We start from the raw sequence: 9,395 nt of genomic DNA, 5'->3' as shown, positions 1-9,395 counted from the left end.
AACCGGAGAGAAAGTCTCTTTATAATCAATGCCTTCTTTCTGAGTATAGCCTTTTGCTACAAGACGTGCCTTAAACCTCACCACATTACCATTTTCATCCCTCTTGGTTTTAAATATCCATTTACAACCAATTGGTTTTACACCTTCTGGTAATGGGACAACTTCCCAAACTTTATTGTCTTGCATAGACTTATTCTCTTCATTCATGGCATCATTCCACTTTTGAGAGTTAGAACTTTTCATGGCCTGATGAAAGTTGATTGGATCATCTTCCATCATTCCAATGCCATCCTCATGTTCTTGAAGATACACTATGTATTCATCTGGATTAATAGCATTTCTTCTTTCTCTAGTGGACCGTCGCAAAGGCACTTGTTCTTGAGGTTGTTGAGTTTGTACCTCTGGGGTTTGATTGACTATGTTTGGTTGCTCTTGATCTAAAACTTGATCAATATTAGGAATGGAATCCTGAATATTGTCAAAAGCAACTATTGGAATAGGAATCAACTCATCTTCAAGAGAAGTGGGTGATTCTAAATCCTCCTCAAAAACAAAGTCTTTAACCGTATTTCTCCCCCCAAACTCAATATCCTCAAAGAACTTTGCAGTTCCCGTTTCAAATATATTCTTTACTTTGGGATCATAAAACTTGAAACTCCTGGATCGTTCAGAATATCCAATAAAGTAGCTGCTCACAGTTTTGGGTTCCAGCTTCTTTTCATTTGGCCTATAAGGCCTAGCCTCAGTTGGACATCCCCAAACATGAAAGTGCTTAAGACTAGGCTTTCGCCCTGTCCAAAGCTCATAAGGTGTTTTTGCAAACCGCTTTGGTTGGTACCCTATTCAAAATGTAGGCCGCCGTCTTAAGTGCCTCTCCCCGCAGTGATTCTGGTAAGGTTGAATGACTGATCATACTCCTTACCATATCTTTAAGAGTACGGTTTCGTCTTTCAGCAACACCATTCATGCTAGGAGATCCTGGCATGGTGTACTGTGGGACAATTCCACACTCCTCTAGATATCTGGCAAAAGGTCCTGGACGTTGTTCACCTGAGCCGTCATATCTGCCATAGTACTCACCACCACGGTCAGACCTGACTTGCTTTATTCTTTTGCTAAGTTGATTCTCAACTTCAGCCTTAAAAGATTTGAACACGTCCAACACTTGAGACTTTTCATGAAGTAGAAATAGGTACGCATATCTTGAGTAATCATCTATGAATGATACAAAATATCGTTGACCATTCCAAGAAGGTGTAGGAAATGGCCCACAAATATCTGTATGTATCAACTCTAAGACATCTATAGCTCTTTTCGCACCTAATTTCTTTGTTTTGGTCTGTTTGCCTTTGATGCATTCAATACAAACATCAAAGTCTGAAAAATCAATTGAATCTAAAATTCCATCAGACACAAGTCGCTCAACTCTATTTCTAGAGATGTGACCTAACCGTTTGTGCCATAAGGAACTTGATTTTTCATTATCCATTTTACGCTTAGTACCACGTGATTCCACATTCAAGGTTTCATTATAAGAAGCAACAGTGTCAAGCAAATATAAGTTGTCATAAACCATAAGTGAACCAGTTCCAACAGTATTTGAATTAATAGATAAACTAAAGAAATTGTTTCCAAATGAACAACAATAACCCAATTTGTCCAAACAAGAAACAGAAACCAAATTCCGTCTAAAAGACGGTACAACAAAAGTATCTATTAAGTCCAAATAGTAACCAGTACTTAACAACAACCTAAAATGCCCTATTGCTTCCACATTTACCGACTTGCCATCTCCCACATAAATGCTTCTTTCAGCATCATTTGGCTTTCGGTAACTCAGGCAACCCTGCATAGAAACACTGATGTTAGAAGTAGCACCGGAATCTAACCACCAAGTGTTTCTTGGTACTGAAGCTAAATTTACCTCAGAACAGACCAAAGTAAGAAATGTACCTTTCTTTGCTCGCCATACAATGTACTTAGCACATTCCTTCTTCATGTGTCCTTTCATGTTACAAAAGAAACAAGCATCATCATTATTGGCTTGAGTTTGTTTCTTATGTGCAGGACCTTTATCCTTAGCAGCCTCATTCTTTCTTTTCTTTCCCTTATCTTTAGAGGTGCTTGCCAAATGAGCACTTTCAGTCTTCTCTTGCTTCAATCTTTCTTCCTCTTGAACACAAAATGAAATGAGCTCATTAAGAGTCCACTTCTCCCTTTGGCAGTTATGTAATCGACCTTAAATTGACTGAATTGTGGAGGAAGAGAGATAAGCACTAAATGCACAAGCAAGTCATCTGAAAGCTCAAGCTTTAGTGCCTTCAACTTTGAAGCAAGGTGAGACATTTCCATAATGTACTCCCTTATGTTTTCCTTGCCCTTAAACTTCATGGAAATAAGTTTCTTTAAAAGAGTACTTGTTTCCGCCTTATCGCTTTTTGCAAAGCGCTTCTCAATTTCAGCAAGGAAAGTTGTGGCATCGGTGACCTCCTCGGACACCGCACCCCTAAAAGCCTCAGGTATGTCGCGCTTAATGATCATAAGACTCATGCGGTTTGAACGGTCCCACTTCTCATAAATCCTCCTTTGCTCGGAGGTACTGGTATCCGTAAGAGAAGCAGGACGATCCATCATTAATGCAAGGTCAAGATCCATGCAGCCAAGAACAATAAAAATGTTCTCCTTCCAGTCCTTAAAGTTATTACCATTAAGGACCGGTACCGAATTAAGATTAGCAGATACACTAGCAACAGCTGAAAAGAACAATACAATTACATAAATAACATGCTCATATAAGAATCCAAATAAAACAATAAATTCAAATATTGGTTAATCCCATCTTAAGATACCAAACACAACATTAATATTAAGTCTTTCGACAGTAATATTAATTGTAAGCGGTACTCTTGTTGTAGTGATCAAACATTGATAATAAATTATGTCAAACAATATGCAATCTTTGGACTAACACATTGTTCACACAAAATACCTTATAATTGTCACACATTTATCACCACAAACATGCATGAAATTCATCCAAATATTAACTCACATTTGGGTTAATTAATAAATTTATGAATTACATACACACAATTATCATAATATTTTTATTAAATTAATCTACACAAAAGAGATCACTTTGGTGATATTTTGTTTCAATTAATTTAACTAAAATATTAAATATCCTTAATAAATTTTAAACCAAAATTTAAATTTAATTGTTACTGAATTATTATTATTATTACTTTAAAATTATTATATTTTAATAAAATAATAATAATAATAATCAATGAAGAAATCAGAATGTTATAATGGCATTCTCCCACAACAGTGAAAAGGACAAACAATATATATAGAATTGAAAAACTGTAATTGATTTACTAATACATATATGCCAAAGAGCAGCAAACGTGATTACTACATTATATATATAATAGTAATCCAAAAACAAAAAACTTAACAGTAACCACAGTCACCTTTATATATATTACATTCAAATCAAAAACTTCAATCGCAAACACAGTATTGACTGTTTTAAAGTAATATATATATATGTATACAAACCGTAATTAAATATGTATTGGCTTTCTGACCTATTATGAAAGAAAACTGATACAAGAAATGCATTTAAATTTCTGCAGTTTCCTTTCAGTCGCATTAAAACTTCAATCGTAATACATATATATAAATTAACTTAATCGCATATATATCTTTACAGAAAAGAATAATCAAATATTCCAAATACAGAAACTAAGAAAATATATACATGTATATGGCATGATTAACCAAATATTCCAAATACAGAAAAGAATACTATCATAAATTCTCAAGAACTAATTTAGGGTGATCTTGATACCACATGTTGAAATACTGTAAATCTGTATATAGCCCTAATTAATTCATGAGAATTAAACAATAAGATTAAGGAATAGTGGAAGCGTACCGGAGTCCATAGAATCGACTTTGTAATAACCTTAAATTGGTATGATCTTCCAATTTGCATCAAAACCTTTCTCTGTAAACTTTTGCTCTTGGTGATGGGGATACAAGAGTGAAAAGATACGATGCAAATGGGGACCATTACCCGTTATATTACCAACAGACAAACCTGTTGGCAATATTTTTGACTATTTCTATTTGGCCCCTCATCAATATAGAAATTGTCTAATTGGTATCCACATATTAAAATCATGACAATCATGCCCTTAAGTCATAAACTTTATTCCAAAATAGACCACATAAATTTGACTTATTTATTTGATGACCCAACACACATTTTATATATACAATTGTGACCCCAATAAATTCTAACAGTAAACTCTTCTTTCTTAATGGAAATCATAGCCCTATATCGTAGCCAAGTCAATGGACTGATGGGTTGAAAAAGTGCCTTGCGAACTAGGAGTTTGAAGATGCCCAAAGTATAACGCAACTTAGACCTTAATGGACGAGAGACTCTTGATCTTATTCTCAAATTTCTTACTCTTAAAGACTCGTACAAAGAAGAAAAAAAGTTCAATGGCATGGCACTTGCCTTCCCTTACTCTTACTAATACTAGTGCAATCATTTCCTCCCTCACATGCATTTGCATCAGATTCTAACTAAGATCGATAATCTCTAGCCATTCTTGGCATCTTCGTATCTAGGGAATAGTCGCTTCAAAGTGAATTTTCCCTAGATAAGGTTAGTCAGTTCTATTCTTGATATATTTTGAGTATATGGGTGATGTCAAAGATTCAAAACTCATTAAAATTTATGCAAAATGCTTTTTTATTTCTCATCGAGTTCGGGTAGAGACTAAAGGTCTTGAGTGACCGATTCGGCATAACAACTCAAAAGATAAAGAAGTATCATTAATTTTGTCATGCTCGTTTCAAGTTCTAAGTACCATTTGTACAAATAAGAATATCCTTTGTTACATGATTTCTTCTTCATATAGATAGATATAGGATCTAGGGAGCAATTACTTCGAAATACATTTTGTGCAACAACTCTTCCTATTTGATAGAAAAGGATCTCATGATCCTGAACCAATCTTACCTAGGATCGCAAATCTCAAGTTTGTCTATGAAGAGCAGATCTAATTATATTAGTGTCTATAATTTATTTTTTTTTTGTGTGTAATACTAATTGATAGGGCCTCCTGGTAAGTGCTACAAAATCTCGTACATTGGAACCCATGGTTATGGACCTGAATCTATTAGTATGGAACATTTTCTTTTTCAAGTGGAATAAGAAGCCTTCGTATCTTAATGCATGTATTTAATTTATTCAGAGCTATTAGAGTGGGATCCAGTTTTTGGGGAACATGAGCCGAAGTAATAACAAGAATATTTTTAGTGGAACATCTTTCAAAATCCCTAGAGAGATAGTTCACTAATAGACTGAAGGATAAGTAATTCTACCATTCACATCCAGATCATGAATGTTTGGAATCCATATAATGCAAGGAGACATTACTTTTGCTAATTCGAATTGAAGGGTGATATAAAATCGGTCTATTTTCGGCATCATATCTATAGTTAGCATATTCATTATAGTTAGAAGCTCCAGCTTCGTATCAAAATCACGGTCGATGCCATCCCTATCATCAATATCGTCACTATCATCAATAAGAAAACCCTTAGGCTTGATATTCAGGAACTTGTTCAGAAATATTGTAATTAAAGGAACATAGGAGTTTGTTGCTAAGTATTTGACCAAATAAGATCGTCCAGTTCCAATAGAACTTATCACTAAAATACCCCTAGAGAGGGATAGGGCTAAGCATAGCGAAAGGTTTTCCATGAGATGGGAAATGAAAACTATTAGCCCCACGGGAGGTTTGTGAATAAGTGATTATCTGATAATGATAAAGAAATATTTGTCTCTCTGCTAAACAAGATGTATTGAACTCATAATTCATTATAGACTTTTTATGAATGTCAACTAAGTATCGTAAGTAAATTGCTCCCAGTTGTTCAATCATTTGATAACGAGAGTCATTCTTTGATAAATGATCACTATGAGTCAGACTCAATAGAATTTGATCTATCCTTTTTTCTATCGTTAAGGCAGAGAATTGAACCAAGAGCTCTATTTCTATATTATTTATCCAATCACTATTCGAGACCCAAGATTCTATATGATCATCAATCTAATCACTGTTCACTTTTTTTCTTTTTCTTATCAATGAATGGGTCTCTTTACTTGTATGACTTAGATGTCTCGTATTTATAAAAAAAAAAAAAAAAAAAAAAAAAGAGAGAGAGATTCGATTGATAGAATTTGGTATAATACTTATAAAATTGATGAAATTGATTATCAAATATTTCTTCTTATAACGTATTAATTTGATCCCATAGGTAGGATCGCCACCCCATAGCATGTTACTGCTAGAAGTAGAACCCTGTATTTCTTCTATAGAATCTCCTAATTGTTCTCGAGCAACTAGAAAGAATTCAGTTCAAATGTAGGATACCTATCTAAAAGTTTTTGCAACTCTATAATGTATGATAGAATCAACAAAGATTTAACATTTTCGAACTCTGTCTATAACTCACTATAGGCTTAAGAAACAAAAAGAAGATGTGTATGAACGAGATATCCAACAACAAGAAGAAGGAAAAGGATTGAATAGATGAACTCTCGAACCCGAACATTTGTCGATCTCAGATGTGTCGATATCAATGGTGACTCATTATTTAACACAACTTATTTCTATTAACCCTAGTTATCTCTCTCTCTCTCTCTCTCTCTCTCTCTCTCTCTCTCTCTCTCTCTCTCTCTCTCTCTCTCTCTCTCTCTCTCTCTCTCTCTCTCTCTCTCTCTCTCTCTCTCTCTCTCTCTCTCTCTCTCTCTCTCTCTCTCTCTCTCTCTCTCTCTCTCTCTCTCTCTCTCTCTCTCTCTCTGATGTAGCCACTCCTTGACAACCTCACCCCTGTAATTCTCCAGCCACGTCGAGCCCAACACTACAGCAAAAGAGATTGGGAAGGATATGCTCTTGTCTCCCATCATCGGCAATTTGCTTCTGTCATGGTTAAGGATGCACATGGGGACGGGGCAATGCGGGGAATGCATTTCTTGCCCCGTACTCGCTTATTATTTTTTTTCTCGTCCCTGCATATTCCCCATCGAGGAATGGGGTGGGGAATCCCCGTCGGTAATGGACACCATAAGAGGGACCCATTTATTACAAAAAAATTTACAAAAATAAATAATTATATATATTCAAAATTAAATTTTGCAAACACTAAATTAAAACAACATAAAATTAAATTCATTATATAATTGATAGTCATTTAGATAAATCTAAAATTAAAAATCCTTCAATGTTAAACTTAAAATCCATAAACATAAACTTAAAACATAAACATAAACTTGAAATCCAAACAAACATACAAAACTTAATAAAATTGTAATAATGTCTTCATCTTCAACTTTGAAATCTAGTAATAGTTACCACCACTATTCAAAAGTTTTTAATCTTCAAGCATCAAAATCCACAAAACTTGGGCCCTAAAATAAAAATGTCATCAAGTTTAAGTAAATATATATTTTAAAGGAAAAAATAATGAACAAACAAATAAATATATGCTAACTTACTGCTTCATCATCTTCGACATCATCAAAGAATGTACTATATGAAGCCTCATATTTTGATGCATCTTAGAAATAAATAATATTGTCATTGATTGATTTTTTAATATAAAAAAATTAAATAATAAGAGTAAGTTAAAATAAACATACCTAGTTTCTCATCTCATAGCCAATCTTGTGTACATACTAAAGCCTCCAACATGTTCGGATGAAGCCTATTACGATAAGGAGTCACATGTCTTCCACTAGTACTGAAAGCAGACTCAAAAGCAACTATAGACACTGGGATAGCCAAAATATCTCTAACAACTTGTTGTAATATTGGATATTTAAGACCATTTGTCTTCCACCAAGCTAAAATATAAAACTCTCCACTCCTAGGCAAAACTGCTTCCTCCAAGTATAAGTTTAACTAAGACTTGTAAGTTTTCACATTTAAAGTACTACTAATAAACAAGGCAAAACCAACTAAATTATCTACAAACCCATCATTATCTCCACCAACTCCAGAAGCATTGAATAAAGGATCAAGAAGATTTTCTTTTCTATCATTCGGTTTATATTCTTTCACTAAATTATAGCACAACATTCTAATTCGCTCAACTTTATTTTGATATTCACCAACATAAATTTTAGAAAAGTAATACTCAATCAATTTCATCTTGAACCTTGGGTCCAAAACAGTTAATAGCTAATATGCCATGAATGGAAGTCTAATACTGCTCAAATTTATCCATCATATTTAATGCCATAATCCTAATCTCATCATAGAAAGATTTAAGACACCCCTTAAGCAACAACCAAATTTTACAAATCTTAGAGAAAAAATGATCAGCAATAGGATATTTAGTTTCAGAAAATATCTCAGTTACATTGTAAAACAACTTCAATTTTTCACACATAACTTTTGCCAAAAGCTAATCTTGCTCACTAGGTTCTTTTTTGTAATTTTTTTCAGTATGTATTAGGCGACTAAAAATATCTTTATTTATAAATAATTGCACTAGTAAGCATCAAATAAGTAGAATTCCACCTAGTCTTGCAATCAAACACAAACCTTTTGTTGCTAGAGCATGATAATCCTTTCTTAGCCTCTTCAAACTTTTCAACTCTTTTTGGAGTGCCAGTCCAAAAAACTGCACTCTCATGTATAGTTTTTATGGCACCTTGAATTGCCCTAGTCCTTACTGAACAATCAAGTTTAAGATATGAGCAGAGCATTTCATGTGAAGTAGTTCTCCTTTCATTAGTAAAGAAGGATTTCTCAATTTTTTTTTATTTGATCCATCATGGCAATGTTCACAGTACTGTTATCTAAGGTAAGGGTAGATAACTTACACTCAATAGATCATTCAATCAAACACTCCATCAACACTTTTGTTAAAAGTTTAGCAGTGTGAGGGGCAGACATATATAAACCTGAATGATACACAAAAAAAAAATTAGCATATATTGATATCAAATATTGACCTAATAAAAAAAATTATAAGTAATTTATCATATTACCATATAATTCAATTACGCAAAATCTAAGAATCATCAATATAATGTGCAGTCACCACCATATACTCTCTCTTTTGATTATTTTTGATGTCCACATGTCAGTTGTAATCGCAACTCTACTACGATTGTCATTCATTGAGTTTATTGTCTTGGTCTTTTCATTCTCATATATCTTCAATATATCCTCCTAATAGTAATTCAAGATACATGTCTGAATAATGGCAGGAGAAGAGAGTTGACAAAACTTCTAAATCTATTATGCTCAACCTTATTGAGTGGATACTCATGCAAAACTATTATCTTAGCAAGTTTT

The sequence above is a fragment of the Cannabis sativa genome, chromosome 2 (assembly GCF_029168945.1).
Source record: "Cannabis sativa cultivar Pink pepper isolate KNU-18-1 chromosome 2, ASM2916894v1, whole genome shotgun sequence".
Classification (NCBI taxonomy): Eukaryota; Viridiplantae; Streptophyta; class Magnoliopsida; order Rosales; family Cannabaceae; genus Cannabis; species Cannabis sativa.
Note: the sequence above shows the minus strand (reverse complement) of the source record.